Genomic DNA, 16632 nt, shown 5'->3' on the forward strand with positions numbered 1-16632 from the left:
ATCCAAACATACATCAATCATGTAAAGCACATTTGTACATTCATTGCCCTTATCACTCTCAAAACATTTGCTCTCCACTTAAGCCCCTGGCATCTGCTCCTCATTTTCCTCCTCCCTCCCCACTCTGCCCTCCACATGAACCCTCGACAATTTATAAATTATTATTATTTTGTCATATCTTACACTGTCTGACGTCTCACCCACTTTTCTGTAGTCCATCCCCCAGGGAGGAGGTTATATGTAGATCCTTGTAATCAGTTTCCCCTTTCCAGCCTACCTCCTTCTACCCTCCCAGTATCGCCACTCTCACCACTGGTTCTGAAAGGATTATCTGCCCTGGATTCCCTGTGTTTCCAGTTCCTACTGTACCCGTGTACATCCTCTGGTCTAGACAGATTTTTAAGGTGGAATTAGGATCATGATAGTGTGGGGCGGGGGGAGAAGGGAGGAAGCATTTAGGAACTAGAGGAAAGTTGTATGTTTCATCATTGCTACACTGCACCCTGACTAGCTCATTTCCCGCAATCATTCCATATGGGAATGTCCAATTGCCTACAGATGGGCTTTGGGTCTCCACTCTGCACTCCCCCTCATTCACAATGATATGATTTTTTTGTTCTCAGCAACATGCCGTCTTAGCTATCAACCTTACATTCATGTATCTTTGTAGTCAGAAGCCCACCAGCTGATTGGGTTGATCAGCCTCTGAAGCTGCCTGAGTCAGAAGAAGCCTCTAGCCTGACACCTGGCCCAGGAGCTTAGAACTTGTCCTCCATTGCATCTATTTGAGCCATTCCCTTGATATAAACGTCTTTGTATATATACATATACACACTGACACCACCCTCGTTGGATATGATCTGATTAACATAATAAAGGAAACCTTATTTCCAAACCTATCATATGCACAGGTGTGGTGGTTTAGGATTCTAACACATGTTTTTGTGTTGGGAACACAGCAGTCTTTCATTCATCAAACACTTGACATAGTTGCCATTGTCCTTTCGTGACACTAACGTGTTGGGAATGTCCTAGAGCAGACTGATGGCTGTTGTCTCTCATGGCTGGTCCACTGGTTGAAGACCACAGCCCCCTTCCAACCCAGCCCCAAGTCTCCCACCACACCCTCTGCTGCCAACTCCCAATGCCAACATTCCAGCTACTTACACTGCCTTTCATGACAGAACATTTAAACCTGCAACAAAATGGAACCTGGGTGCCCATTGTACAGCATCAATCCTTTCACTGACTCAGATCTGACTTCAGGGTGTTTAACATAGTTCGTCAGGATTCTTTGCATTTCGACTGCTCTTTACCAGTGGATTTTTTTTCCTTTCAGAGGATTCAACCTTGATTGAACTTCCCCTTGAACTTCCTCCTCCTCCCCCTTCCTATTAGGTATCTCTGAAAGCAAAATTTCTCTTCCTCAGTCTTTTTCTCATCTGTTTGAAATGAGCTTGTATGTCACTAAAGACTGTCCACTTGGGTTTTACTTTTTGTCGTTTTTTGTACGTTTGTTTAAGCCACTCAAGTCAATATTTAGATCTGAAGGGTAAGAAGTCTAGAGAGTTAAATTTTTTTTAATTTGGTTTTTCCTGTTAAACACTGCATTTTTTGTGTGCTGCCCCCGAACCCCGCCCCATCTATCCCTTCCCTCACTGTTTCCACCCCTGTCCTTGGCCTGCTTGTAGTCACCAAAGGGCTGTCCACTGGTGTCTAAACTGCATTTTTCTCAGTTTTTCCTAATAGCAAAGATTCCCTGGGTTTGCTAAGCACGATGATCTCCAATTTTGTCCATTTCTTGATTTCTTTCAATGAGTTATCATGGATTTTTAATAATGCATGAAATTCCATAGTATGAATATACCAGAGCTTGTCTATCCATTTCTTTAGAATTAGGGTTTTTGGTTGTTTCCAAGTTTTTGCTATGGTGGAAATTGCTGCAATAAATGTAGGTGTACATACGTCTGTTCGTGTTATACTCTTGATTTTTTTAGGGGATATACCCAGTAGAGTGATTGATGCATCCTAAGGTACTTGTATTTGCATTTGTTTAAGGAAGTGTCATACTGATTTCCATAACGATTCTACAATTCTACAGTTCCACCAGCAACATGAAAGCATGTCTATCTCTCCACATCCTCTCCAGCATTTGTTATTTTCTATTTTATTGAATTTGGCAAAAGTGTTACTGAGAGATGATATCTAATTTTTAAAAATTTCTATTTACTTATTGCTAATGATCTCAAATACATCTATTATAAACTGTCTGTTCATGTCTTGTGCCCATTTTTTATTGTATTATTTGTGCTTTTCTTGTTAAGATGTTGTAGTTTTCGATCAATTTTGGATATTGTCCCTTTATTATATGTATTACTACTGAATATTTCTTCCCATTCTATGGGTTCTCTGTTGACTCTTTCGATACATCATGTATGTGTTGTGCATATATGTTGTATTCTTAATAGGTCCCAGTTCTTTATTTTGTCTTCTGTGGTGTGAACATTTTTCATTATGCTTAGTCATGTGTTTGTGCCTTGTATACAGTCCTTAATGTATCCCTAATTTCTCACCAATGTCCTTAATAATTGTGGTAATAGTTAAATTTAGGTCTTTGATTCATCTTGAGTTTGTTCTGGTCCATGGTGTGGGTTGGGGGTCTTGTTTCATTCTTTTGCAGGTGAAGATCCTGCTTTTCCAGCACCATTTGTTGAAAAAGTTGTCTCTTGCCCATTTCATGTGTTTTAGTTCTTTATAAAAAACTAGGTATCTATAGGTACTTGGTTGTATTTCTGGGTACTCAATTCTACTCCATTGGTCTTCATCTTTATTGTTGTGCCAGTACCAGGCTGTTTTGATTCGTGGCTGTGGTAGATATATAATCATTTGTCAATTTGAGAATTAAGAGGGTAGGGGTGGAGTCTAGCTTGTCAATCAGATCATAGCCAATGAGGCCTGTATGGGCATGGCCTTCTTCTGAGAATTCTGGGAAATCTGGTACTTCCTCTTTGGAGGCAGTAGACACTTCTCTCTCTGTCACTCCTGGGAGACATAACAGCTGACAAGACACATGGACCCACCCTGATGCTACCAGACCTCAGAAGTCACATAGAGGCCCCTGCCAGCACTGAGATGCTTACAGTGTCGCTGGATCCATAGGTTTTCTACCCACTGGCCTGTGATCTTCTACATTTGGCATCATTGCATGTGTTTCATGAGTCTAAAGATGACTTTATAGAATTGGTATTGGACATATGGACTAATATCAGACATAAAGCTTTGGACTGGACTGGGTTGGGATGTTTTCTTTTTGGGGGAGGGGATGTTTTCTTAATGTACACTTGCTCTTGTATATAAACCTCTTCCTTATACACATATGTGTCTCCATGGATTTGTTTCTCTAGTCTACCCAGACTAACACAATGGCTATATAGTAAGTTTTAAGGTCTGGGAATGAAAGACCTCTTACTTTGTTATTATTTTTTTTAACAGTGTTTTATTTATCCTAGGTTTCTTTCCTTTTCATAAAAAAAAGCTGGCAATTAGTTTTTACATTTCTCTGAAAAATCACGGTGGAAGTTGGATCAGAATTGCATTAAGTTTTAAAGTAGTATTGGTGATATTGCCATTGTCCCAATATTTAGTCTGCCTATCCGGGAACAGAGTAACTTGTTCCATTTGTGTAAATTCCTCTCAGTTTCTTGAAAGAGTATTTTGTAATTTTTTTGTAAAAGTCTTTTGTTTTTCTGGTGAGAGACCTATTCCTAAATATGTAATCTTTTCTGTTGTGCATGATAGTGTTCTTTTGATATCTTCTTCGGTATCATCATCCTTATTATACAAGAATTTAACTGATTTCTGTATGTTGATCTTAGAGCCTGCTATTTTGCCCAACTTTTCGATTTGTTTGAGCAATTGTTTAATTGAATCTTCAGGGTTTTCCAGATACAGGATTATGTATTCTTCAAATGAAGAGATTTGTTTTTCTTCTGTGATTATGTGGATACCTTTAATATCTTTTTGATGTCTTATGGCTGTACCTGAAACTTCCAGAATTATATTAAATAAAAGTGATGGTAATAGGCAGCCTTGCCTAGTTCCCATTTAAAGAGCAAATGATTTCAGTTTCTATCCATTCATTGAAATGAAAGCTATTGGTGTCTAATTTGTGGCTTTTCTTATGCTGAGAGATTCCCCTTCTATCGCTATTTTGTTGAGTGTTTTTATAAGAAATGAATGCTGAATTTTATTAAATGCCTTTTCTTCATTGATTCATATAATCATATGGTTCTCCTTGTTTTGTTTATGTAATGAATCGATTGTTTTTCCATTATTAAACCATCCTTGCATATTTGGTATGAATCCCAATTGATTGTTGTATATACATATTTTTAATGCTTAGTTGAGTTGTTTGCTAGTATTTTATTAAATATCTTTCCATTTATATTCACTAGAGATATTGGTCTATAATTTTCAATTCTGGAGTGTCTTTGTCTGTTAGGTATCAAAGCTATAGTTGCTTCATAAAATTATTTTGCTAGTATATTGTCCATTTGTATATTGTGGAATAGTTTATATAACATTGGTATTAAGTCGTCTCTAAAAGTTTAATAGAATTCCCCAGTGAAACTATCTGGTCCAGAATTTTGGGATGTTGGGAGTTCTTTTACTACTAGATCTACTTCTTCTCATGTTATAGACTTGTTGAGACTTTCTATAGCATTCTGTAGTAAGTTCAGTAAATGATGCCTTTCTAGAAATGTATACATTTCTTCTAGATCTTCAAATTTGTTGGATTACAATTTTTGATAATTAGATTATAATTTTTCATATTACGTTGTCATTGTATGTGTATTTTTCATTTGGTTCTGTTGTAATATCATCCATTTTCATTTATTTGGGGAATTTGTTTTTTCTCGTTCTTTTCCTTTATTAGGTTTTCCAGTGGTTTATCAATTTTGTTCATCTTTTCAAACAACCAATATCTTATTTTATTGATTTTTCTATAGTTTAAAATTTTCCTGATTCATTTATTTCTGCCCTAATCTTTATTATTTCTTTGCTCCTAGTACTTGAGTTTTTTGCTGCATTTTTTAGCAACTCTTTAGTTGATGTGTTAATATGTTTGCTTCAATTCTTTCTGCCTTATTGATATGTACAGATATTGCTCTAAACTGGCTGCTGAGTAACAGCTTTTGCCCTGTCACAAAGATTTTGATATGTTGTAATTTCATTCTCATTTGTTGCGAGGAATCTTTTGATTGTGTGTTCATTTCTTCAGTTACCCAGTCGTTCCTGAGTAGAGTGTTATTCAATTTCCATGTAGTTGGCTTTTGGGGGTTGATCATTCTATGGCTGATTTCTAATTCTACACTGTTATGATCTGAAAAGATGGTTTGTATTATCTCAGCATTGTTGAATTTAGTGATACTTGCCTTATGACCTAAAATATGCTCTGTTCTAGAATAGCATCTTAGCATTTTCAGACAGCAGCAAATGCCTTCTGAGACATTTGGCAGAAGACATGTGTGCAAATGCTTTCCTCTGACAATCTACATCTTCACCTCTCCTTCTCGGCTAGTCACCAGACTCCTCTGTCCTCAGCCCCACGGTGTGTTCAAGGCCTCTGAGCCACAGATTGCTGGTCATCTTCCTGTTACATTCAGGCAGACCCAGGTGTTTTTGTTTGTTTCGTGTTCTTGGCTAAACGTGTCTCACCATAAGTATTGGCCATTTAATACTAGTGGGATTTCTTGAGCTGCTACAGTGTCGGGACCCCCAGGATGCAAGCAAAGAGCTTCTCATCGGGACGGTGTTGAAGACACACACCGCTGGCTGTGTCCTTAGGTGTCTAGCAGAAGGCCCATCTGACACAAGCAAACCAAGCAAGCCGAATTACTGTCCCTCCACTATGGCTCATGGCCACCTCATGAGTGTCAGAGTAGAACCAGTTTCCATAGGGTGTATCTTGTTTGTTGAAAGGTGACATGCTACACAGCCGATGAGAGTTCTCTTCATGAAAGGTCTGCAACAACACAGAGGGAGATTTCAATGACTGCTCAGCCGTGGACCAGAAGTCATACCTTTGGTGAGCTCGGACCTCCAGCTTTTCCCTTGCAAGTGCTTAACCAATGGCACCATCCAGGGCCTCCAAGCCAGATGCACACAAAGGTCGCTGAGAGAGTGTCTTTCCTGCCAGACAGAGGTCAAAGCCCACGGTCTCTATTCCACTGGGAAGCACTTCCCATGGGAACATGGGGGAGGTGAGCTTTGAATTGAATTAGCCCCCTGTTGCTATGTCTGTGTTTAACTCTTAACATGATGTACTGGGGGAGGGTTTACAGAGCAGGTCATCGGTTTGACCATTTTGGCACATGCCGTTCCGTCTCAGTGATGACAATCCCAGTGTAGCGTCACTTTGCTCACTTACATCCCCCCTTCTTGCCTAACCCTTTTGAACATTACCCTTGGGAAAACGCTGCCCTTTGGAGCTCAAACGGCTGACCATTCTAATGTGTGTGTACACCTGAGTGCTATTGTTCCCCTTGAGGACCTGCCTATTGTTTGGCTGAAAATTGAGTCATGGAGTGAGTTCAGTTCCAGTTCCTGAAGGATAAAGTGGGGCTATAGTCTTGAATGTTCCACCAGTCTCTAGCTGATCAGTAAACGACCCTTGAGTATTACCTTTGACCTTGGGCATACAGTTCTTCCCTCTGGCACTCTAGAGTTTGGGGTTCTGTCTTTGGGCTCTCAGGGGGTCATTGGCCAGGCCAGGCCAGCTTCTGCCTCAGTGTTCTTGCTCTGGGTGTCCCTATGTCCACAACAACCATGAGGCTCCCACCTCACCTCCTGCGTGGATCAACTTGAAGCCCTTTTGCAACAAGGTCCACCATGATCACCCTTCTTAGGACAGTGTCCTCCCCACCCCCATTTCCAATCACCTCCTACTCACGTGGAAGCTGGAGCCTGAAAAAAGAAAGACAGAAACAGAAGACACATACTTGCAGTGTGATGACAGTGAGGAGTATCTGCCAGATGTACATACCAGGGACTGCCCGAAGGATGAGCGAACACATCTCTCTCCGAAGAAATGCAGCAGAAGGCTTCTTAGAAGCAAGAATGATGAGACTGTGACTCTCTTACTTTGGACACATCATTAGGAAAGACCAGGCACTTATAATGATGGTTGGGTAAAGTGAGGGACAATGAAAACAAGGAATGCTTGCATATTGGAGCTGAAATATCTAAGCACTAAGTTAGGGGGAAAAGGCAATGGTTTACAGTCGAAGTCCTAAGTCCATTTATGAGATTCCACATAAACCCAACCTCCACTGAATTCCTTCTGAACATCAACCCATCTCATGAATAGCTTTGTCCTCAGGCAGAGTGCATTAGAGAGGAGATTGTTGTCACTCCCTGGCCATCTGGAGAGAAGCTGCCTGACTCTTGGCAACAGGCCCGGGTGTGTCCTTCATGGAAATTGTGGTGCTTCAGTCATGCGGTCACGAGGCCCATCCTGACTGCTTTGATTGGAGGGCCCTGAATTAAACGTGTCGGCTTTTCTAACAGAAAGCCCACGTCCCAGTCATGGTCCCATTCCCCTTCTGTAGTCCCATCTGTAACTGTGATGTCTTGACCTGCCACCAATCATGCCTTTGTGAGTGTTTCCTTTGCCCTCCTGTGCCCCTTCTAAGCCCCCAGATCTTTGCCAACTCTTGGACACCATCATGGTCTCGTGCTAATTGTCTCTCTCATCCAAGGATGTATTTTTGCCTTTGTCTAGTCTTTTCCTGTTTAGGACTTAACACATGTTCTCCTTAAATTAGATGTGAGGTTTGGGGTCTCCTTTGTACCTTCATGTAAAGAGGAACCATTTCAGAACCCCCCAGGGGAAATCCTACCCTGTCCTGTAGGGTGGCTGTGAGTTGGAATTGACTCGATGGCGGTAAGTTTTTGGTGCCCTAAAGCATCTCAATGGGATGGACTGAGGCAGTAGCCTCAGCCACGGGCTCAGGCATCTGAAAGATCATGGAGCTGGCACAGGGCCAGGCAGAGAGCACTTTGTTCTAATGTCACATGCTCACCCTGAGTCAGAGCTGACTCAATGACTACTAGCAATAACAACAATGTTGTCGCTTAGATCTGATTGTCTTCTTACATTCGCTCTGTTCTGCTATACTGTTATCACTTATCACTGAAAGGGTTGTCAGATAAGAGGCCGGTTTACTCACCCCAATTAAGTCCAAAGTCCCCTAAGCAGGCTAGACTTTATCTCACATCTTTGCACAATGCAAACCTGCTTTTGTTTTGTGTGGTAATAATCTTGATAAGGGGTCTGATCCTCAGATTCCTGGTCTACCCTTCTGGGACATGGCAAATTCCCTGCCTTTGGCATAGTGCTTAAGCCCTGGGCTGCTAACCCTAAGGTTCAGCAGTGTGAAACCAACAGTAGGAGAAAGACAAACTTTCTAGTCCCATAAAGAGTTAAGTCTCAAAACCAAACTTGACCCATGGTTACCGTGGGTGAAGGGAAAAGACTCGTTGGGTAGGGGGATTGGATTTATGTCAGTGGTGGTAGAATAACTTGGAAAAGGATATCAATAGGGGCTTTACAGCACAAAGAGTATAATCAATAACACTGAATTATGCAAGTAGAAGTTGTGGAACTGGAGAATGTTCTGTTGTGTGTATTTTTGCCACAATTAGAAAAAAAATCATTGCATGAATAACAATGACTACAAGGAAGACAAATATGTTCTAGAATTGCACACGACAACCGTACATCTCTTCTTGATAGGATTGGACGATTGAATAGTATGACATGTGCATGAAGTGCTAATAAAATTGTTAAAAAATAATAGAGTAAAAAAAAAAAGAGTTACAGTCTCAGAAACTAAAAGGGTGGTTCTACTCGGTCCTGATAGGGTCGCTAAGAGTCAGCACAGACATGAAAGAAGTGAGTTTGACTTGACTTTGGTTAAAGGAGCTAATAATAATACCTACATAATTTGCATTTGAGAATTATGAAATGAAAACAAGTGCGACAACTACCAAAACCCTGGGGGCTTCGTGCATTATGCAGTGGGTTATTAGCTGCAAGGTCAGCAGTCCGAACCCACCAACTGCTCCTTAGGACAAAGATGAGGCTTCCTACTCCCATAAAGAGTTACAATCTCAGAAACCCACATGGGCCATTCTTCCTTGTCCAAGAGGGTCGCCATGAGTCAGAATCAACTAGGCAGTGGCAATGAAAAGAAGCAAGCACACCTGCACATGGTAAGTGGCCCTCTCAGGTGACGTGGCTTGGTTTTACAGTCTACAAGCACATTTAGCATTCATCACAATTGCTTTTTAATTTTTAAGCAGTTTCATTGGGACATAATCCACACAACATACAATTCAATAGTTCAATCACATCAAGAAGAGTTGGACAATCATTACCACGGTCAATTAGAAATCATTTTCTTCTTTCTTGTACTATTTGTTATTAGCCTCCCCAGCCTCCACTGCCTTACCCCCAAGAAGCCATCAATCCATTACTGTCTCTTGGTTTCCTTCGGTGGAGGTGTAGGAAGCTCTAGTGCCACAGTGAGTTCAGCCTTGGGCTGTTAACCACAAGGTGGGTGGAGTGATTCAAACCCACCAGCAGCTCTGCTGAGGAAAGATGAGGCTGTCTGCTGAAAATAAAAGCATAAGAATTTTCCACCTTTATGTATCTGGCAAAACTCTGCACAAGTGTCACCTTCTAAACCAACTGTGGATCTAGGACAGTGAGGTGGTTAGTTTATTGTGCCAACCTGACCGATAAACACATGTGGCATTAATTGAAAGGCAGACGGATAAATGGCTCAGTGAGCCTCACCTTTCTAGTTCTCAGGTCTCTTGCTATGTGATGATCGGACCAGAGTGAAGCTGCCTTAGCCAGTTCCCTGCTTCAGCCGGCAAGGCTCACTTCCTGCAAGGCATCCCCAAGGAGAAGCTGCATGAACCTACCCCGATGCAGCCCTGGGTGCTGGAGCAGCTGTGTGGAGACCCCTGCCAGCGCTGAGATGCTGACACCTTCACTGATTCGGCTTTCCTCCTGTAGTCGGTGTCATAGTGTGTGTTTTGTGAGATGGAGGAGGACTTTGTAGATTGGTGTCAGACATATGGGTTAATGTTGGACTTGTGGGCTTGGGCAGCACTGGGTTGGGATGTTTTCTTGATATGTACTCAACCTTTATTTAAAACTCTCTCTTATACATATGAGTTTCTACGGATTTGTTTCTCTAAAGTACCCAGACTAACACCGACAGTAGGTATTCAACTGGGGCTGGTTTTCACCTCTGAGACATTTTGGGTCGTTACAGTGAGGGAAGGTGTGCTACTCAACTCTGGGCAAGTGGAAGCCAAAGATCCCTCTGATAGCCATCCTACCATCACCCCACATCCCCTGTCAGCCCCCATAGCGCGTATCCATGTCCAGCCTGAAATGCTGAGATTATTTGCAAGCTGAGCCAATCATCTGAGACACGGGGCTATAGGAAGAAGAACAGAGCATCAGGATGGGAGGAAGGCTCACTAACCAACTAAGAGATGCAGGTGGCACCCTTTGCTCACCAGCCTCAGTGACTGGTAAAAACCAAATACAAAGCTTTCTGGGTGGCTTACCAGAGCAAACCCCTGACCACCGAGTCCATTCTGACTCACAGAGACAGGTCGCACGAAGGAGAACTCCCCTGTGAGATTCTGAGATGGGAACTCCTTATGGGAGTAGAAAGTCTTGCCTTTCTCCAGCGGAGTTTATAGGAGTTTCCAGTGCTGCCCTTGGGTTAGCAGCTCAAGGAGTAGTCATGACAGGGTACTCGTGTGGATTGCAAGTAGCCCCAGGGCTCGCAGTATGGATTACGCCTCCGTGGAAAACCAGAAAACTCACTACTGTTGAATTGACCTGGCCTCCTAGGGACGCTTTAGGATGGAGCAGAGCTGTCCCACAGGCTTCTGAGGCCTGGCACCATGGATACAGATAGCCTCGTCTTCCTCCAGCAGAGCAGCGTGTGGGTTTGAACTACTCATCTTGTGGTTAGCAACCCAGGGTTTTACCCACTGTGCGCCTGGGACTCCCTATACCTCAAGATAAGGAAAACAAACATCCTCACAATTGGGCCCATTAGCAACATGAAGATAAATGGAGACAAGTTGGACAGTGTCAAGGATTTCATGTGATATGGATCTACAATCAGCGATCATGGAAACAGCAGTCAGGACATCAAATGACGCTGTGCACTGGACAAATCTGCTGCAGAAGATCTCTCTCTGTAAAGGGCTCGTGCGTAAATATGTTACTCTGTGGACTAAGGTTCGCCTTACCCAAGCCAGTGGATGTTCACTGGCTCGTATGTAGGCAAAAACTACACAACAAATACAGAAGACCAAAGAAGAATTGATGCCTTTGAATGTTAGTGTTGGCCTAGGAATATTAAACACACCGGAGGTGGCTAGAAAAACAGCAAGGAATACATGTGTGTTGGAAGGAATGTGGCCAGAACGCCCCCTTAGGAGTGAGGAGGTGGAGAATTCTGAAGGACTTTGCACATCTTATCAGGAGAGGCCAGTTCTGGGGGAGGATAGCATGCTGGGTAAAGAGGGCCAGTGTAAAAGAGGAAGACTTTTTTGTTGTTGTTTCCATTTTATCGGGAGCTCTTACAGATATTATAACAGTCCATAGTTAACTACATCAAGCATAATTGTACAATTGCTGCTACCGCCATTTTCCAAACCTTTTCTTTCTTCTTGAACTTTTTTATATCAGCTCCCCTTTATCCCTTTCCTCTCAGGAACCCTTATTATTATATTATATATAGACAAATATTTATCTATGTATATATATATATGCAGATGGACTTTGGACCTCTACTTAAATCTTACCTCTGTACAAGAATGGTTTGTTCTAATAATGTGGCAATGTATGAGATCCACCTTCCCAACACAATCACTGAAGGTAAAATGGGTGCATAAGCAAAGGTGGTAAAGAAAGCTGACAGTGCCTGGCTATTAAAATATATAGCATCTGGGGTCTTAAAGGCTTGAAGTTACACAAGCGGCCATCAATCAGGGAAGCAACAAAGCCCACACAGGAGAAGCACAGCATCCTGTGTGATAATGAGGTACCGATGGGAATAGGTCTCAGACATTAAAAAATGAAGCAATCAAACTGGTGTGAAGGAGTGTAGGCAAAGTGGAGACCCAAAGCCCACCCGTAAGATAATTGGACAGTTCCTCACAGAAGGGCCACAGGAAGGGATGCAGTAGAGCACTGATGAAACACTGAACTATTCTCTAGTTCTTTAATTTTTCCTCCCCTTACTATTATGGTCTTAGTTTTACCTCTTTGATTTTGTGAGACCTGTGTATGTTCATTTGTATAATTAAGGTCATTCGATACACGAAATCCAATTTAGATAAACCCTTCAGAAATCGAAATGGGAGTAATGATTCCCAGAAGGCACGGGAAGAGAGTGGGGGTGAAGGGGTGTGGAGTGGAGGCGGGGGACAGTGGGAATTGATAGCAATGGCTGTATGACCCCACTCAAGGGAAATGAGTAACAGAATTGTAGGTGAACAGATACCATGGATGGTGTAAGATACAGCAAAGAGAGGAAGTGGGTTAATGAGACAGGACGACACATTCACTGCGAACATGGGTTCCTACTTATAGCAGTTGTGAAAATGGCGCTGAACCGGGCCGTGTTGGTCCTGACTCAATGGCCCCTAACAAAAACAACAACAAAATGTCAAGTGTGCGGACTATGAAAAACCCTGCTCTCTCCATCACGTTTCTTACTTAGCTTGACATTTTCTTTCTCCTACTTATGAAAACGGTTCTTGATATCTTCCCTCTCTCTCACATTGCACCTGTTGGACAGTACCCTAACTATTTTATCCCACCTACAAGCCCAGTCCCTGAACCTACCAGCTTAGTCCAGCCCGTGCTGCCTTGACATTACAGGATCATTGCAGGGTGAGGTAATTCTATTTACATTCTGAGGAAGGAGAAGAGAATGCCTTTTGTAAACATTAAAACTTGCTTCCTTGTCGTTTTCCTTGATCTTCCAGAACGTTTAGACCTGTTAATTAAAAACACAATGACTCATTCTGTGTTTTCTGTCGGTCCCAAGGAGTGTATTGCAAACGAGTCCCTTTTAGTACATCCCCCTGCTTGGAGTAGTCCTTTGAAGTCTGAAGTTAAAGATGACTTGAAATGGGAGTTTTCTATACAGGAGATTTCGAGAAAGGCTGCCAGGACCTTCCCTGTGAGAGTTACTGCATTTCTGTCCCAGCAAAGGGCCTGTTATTACAATTCCCCATCAATAGCAGAGCCTCTTCCAAAGTGCAGGCATCAATCCAAGTATTTAGATTCTAAATAGAATATTAAAATTATGTCATTTAAAACTTTGCTGTCTGCCTCCCAATAGATGTTAAATCGCATCTGAGCTGAGCTATCATGATTTTCAAGGAACTTAAAACTTGATCGGTTACAATGAAGCAGAAGGGGGTTGTTCCTTTTCATACCTAGGGACCCCTACAGGAGGCTGGAAGCCAATGTAGGCTAAGGGGCATGTGCCAATTGAAGGCCGAGTCAGGTGGGCTTAATCAGCCAATGGGGTCAACCAGTACTGTCAATTACACCTCCCAGCACAAGACCCCAAAAGGCAGGAACCTGGAGACAACCGTGCTCTTTTCTGGCTGCTCTTTGTCCTTCTGCTTGGCTGTGCGGATCTCTCTCTCTCTCTCCTGAGCTCAGGAGCTGAGCAGGACGCTGCTGTGGTTGGCTCAGCAGCAGATCACGTGAAGAACAGACATTTACATAGGCACTCCGAAGTACCGCCATGACAGTTTGCTAAGCGTCGCAGAACTTGTCAATATCTTACAGTGTTGGAAATGTGATGGCTGGGTTCATCTCGTGGACATGGGAAAACCCCCCTGCCATGCCCCCCAAGAAACCATTCCTTCAGTTACTGGAAGACTGTTTCCATGAGCTGGGACTTTGCTGGGTTTAAAATCAACATGGTGCCATTGTTGTTAGCTGTTGTGGAGTCGGCTCTGGCTCTTGACCTTCTGTCGCCAACATAGAAAACACTGCCTGACCCTGAGCAGACCCCGTGATCTCTGATCTGTTGGAACCCATTGTGTTGATCCATCCCCATCTCCTGAAGGGTTTCCCTCATTTTCCACCGGCCCTCTACGTTACCAGAGAGGATGTCTCTTCCTAGAGACCACTCTTTCCTAAGGAAGAGTCCAACGTGAAAAATTCCCAAGTCTCACCATCCTTTCTGCGAAGGAGCATTCTGGTCACATGTCTCCTGTGGTCATGAGTTTGCCTTGCTGACAGTCCATGGTGTTGGTAATATTCTTCAACACCACGGTTCAACTATGTCCATGCTTCTTCGTATTTTAGCTGCAGATAAAATAGGGAGAACGGGAGAAATTTGAGCAAGAATGCTTGACGACCAAGTCTCCCCGTGGGGTGATTTGCAAAGGACAAAGAAGAGGAAGTAGAGTAGTTAAGGAGAGTATTTTTGTTCATAAAGGATCTTTGGGATTAGAGATCTTATCAGTAAGTAGCTCTCCCTTCTGACAAAGAGCCAGTGCTGAGTAATTATGACCTATTAAATGATGGAGTAACAGATGCTTAATAAGCGCTTTGAGATGATGGGGAGGATAAGTATAAATGAGTAGTTCTTTAGAGAAAGGTGGGAATAATAGTTATCTCCAGAAGGGGTGAAAGGCTGCTTCATTGGGGTGTTTAGTTTGCTGCTATGTAAATTACAAGTTCCAACCGGACCTTTTATGGGCTATGATCGAAACAGACACCTATTGCATTATAAATGTTTTCCTGCCTGCCTCCTTCCACCACCTTACAACATTTACATAGACAGAACACACCAATGAAGCTGCCACGTGTCTATCTATAGAAAGAGATCTGTATCGAGAAAGGGCCCCCACAGATGTAGAAGGGGGAGAGTGCAGTTTGGTTCAAGTCCTGGGTTAGACTTAAGCTGGAGGCATTGCCTGACTCCTGTAGCTGCAGGGGCCGAAGAGCAGGAACCAGGAAGTTGAAGCAGGAAGAACACAGGCTGGTGGATGCAGAGCTGAATGAATCAGAGGCCGGGAATCTGCTGCTGGCTCCTGGGCCTGGTGGGCACGATAACAGGAGGCTGATGAACTAGATGCAAAATGCAGTTGGCTTCCACATATTGTCAATCTAAACCAGTGGTTCTCAACCTTCCTAATGCCACGACCCTTTAATACAATTCCTCATGTTGTAGTGACTCCCCCAATCATACAATTATTTTTGTTGCTGCTTCATAACTGTAATTTTGCTACTGTTATGAATTGGGCAAGCCCTGGGAAAGGTTCGTTTGATCCCCAAAGGGGTCGCAGCCCATGGGTTGAGAACTGCTGATCTAAACAAATAGTGGGCCACACCTGGAACGAAACCTCCCTCCGCTGTATCAATGCTGTGGCCAGAATCCTCATGACCGGTCCAAGAGGTAGCGCCCTGAGAAAAGGAGGGAAGGTCAAAGTTACCTCGGGTCATGTCTTGCTTGGATCCACAAGTGATGCGAGGGAAGATCACATGATGCATTGTACTGGGTAAACCTGCTGTACAAGACTTCTCTACAGTGTTGAAAAGCTAGGAGGTATGCCCAACCCAACTGATTTTCAAGTACCTCATATGTGTATAAAAGTTGGAATCAGAATCCGTGTCTGGGAATTGGGAAGAACATTGAAAGTACCACGGAATGCCCAAAGAACAAACACATCTGTGTTGGAAGAAGGAACGTCCAGATTGCTCCTTAGATTCAAGGATGGCGAGACTTCGTCTTACGTCCTTTGGACATGTTTCCAGGAGAGACCAGTCCCTGGAGAAGGACATCCATCAAGCTTGGTCCAGTGGAGGGGCAGTGATAAAGAGCAGGTCCCTCAGCAAGCTAAATGGACACAGTGACAGCAAACAGGGGCTCAAATGTAAGAACACTCGAGAGGATGGTGCAGGAGCAGGCAGGCTTTCACTCTGTGGCATAGCAGGGCCACTGTGAGTCAGAACCAATTCACGGCACCTGACAGCAGCAACAGTCCACCCCATTCCTCCCACAACGGCTTGGCTGCTATACGGAAGCGCCCATCACCAAGTTGAGCACACTGCGTAGATCTTATCATGGGAGAACCCTAGCTTACCCAAGTTGAGCTGAAAGCTGACCATTATAATCTTCTTTCAGAAATGACTCCAACGCTTTATAATCCCTGTCCTTTTGCAGTGCACGCGCGCACACACACACACTCACACACACACACACACACACACACATACACACATCCTACACACAATATGGTTATTGAAGGGTCACAACAAAGCCCGTGAGTTTGTGCCTGTGAAAATGGACATCAGAGGAAAGGAAGGCTTTGAAGGGAGGCATTTATTTGATACAGATACTGGAAGATCGATTGAGTGCACACCACCTTCGACGACCCACCCCATCTGCCCTGCCCCATGGAAGTGTGACTGAGTTTTCCAACTTTTCCTCAGCAGAGTGCTAACCCTGAGGCCAGGTCCTCAGCCTGGCCCCCTTCCCCTCTCCCTCCCTTTGT

The sequence above is a fragment of the Tenrec ecaudatus genome, chromosome 3 (genome assembly GCF_050624435.1).
Source record: "Tenrec ecaudatus isolate mTenEca1 chromosome 3, mTenEca1.hap1, whole genome shotgun sequence".
Classification (NCBI taxonomy): domain Eukaryota; kingdom Metazoa; phylum Chordata; class Mammalia; order Afrosoricida; family Tenrecidae; genus Tenrec; species Tenrec ecaudatus.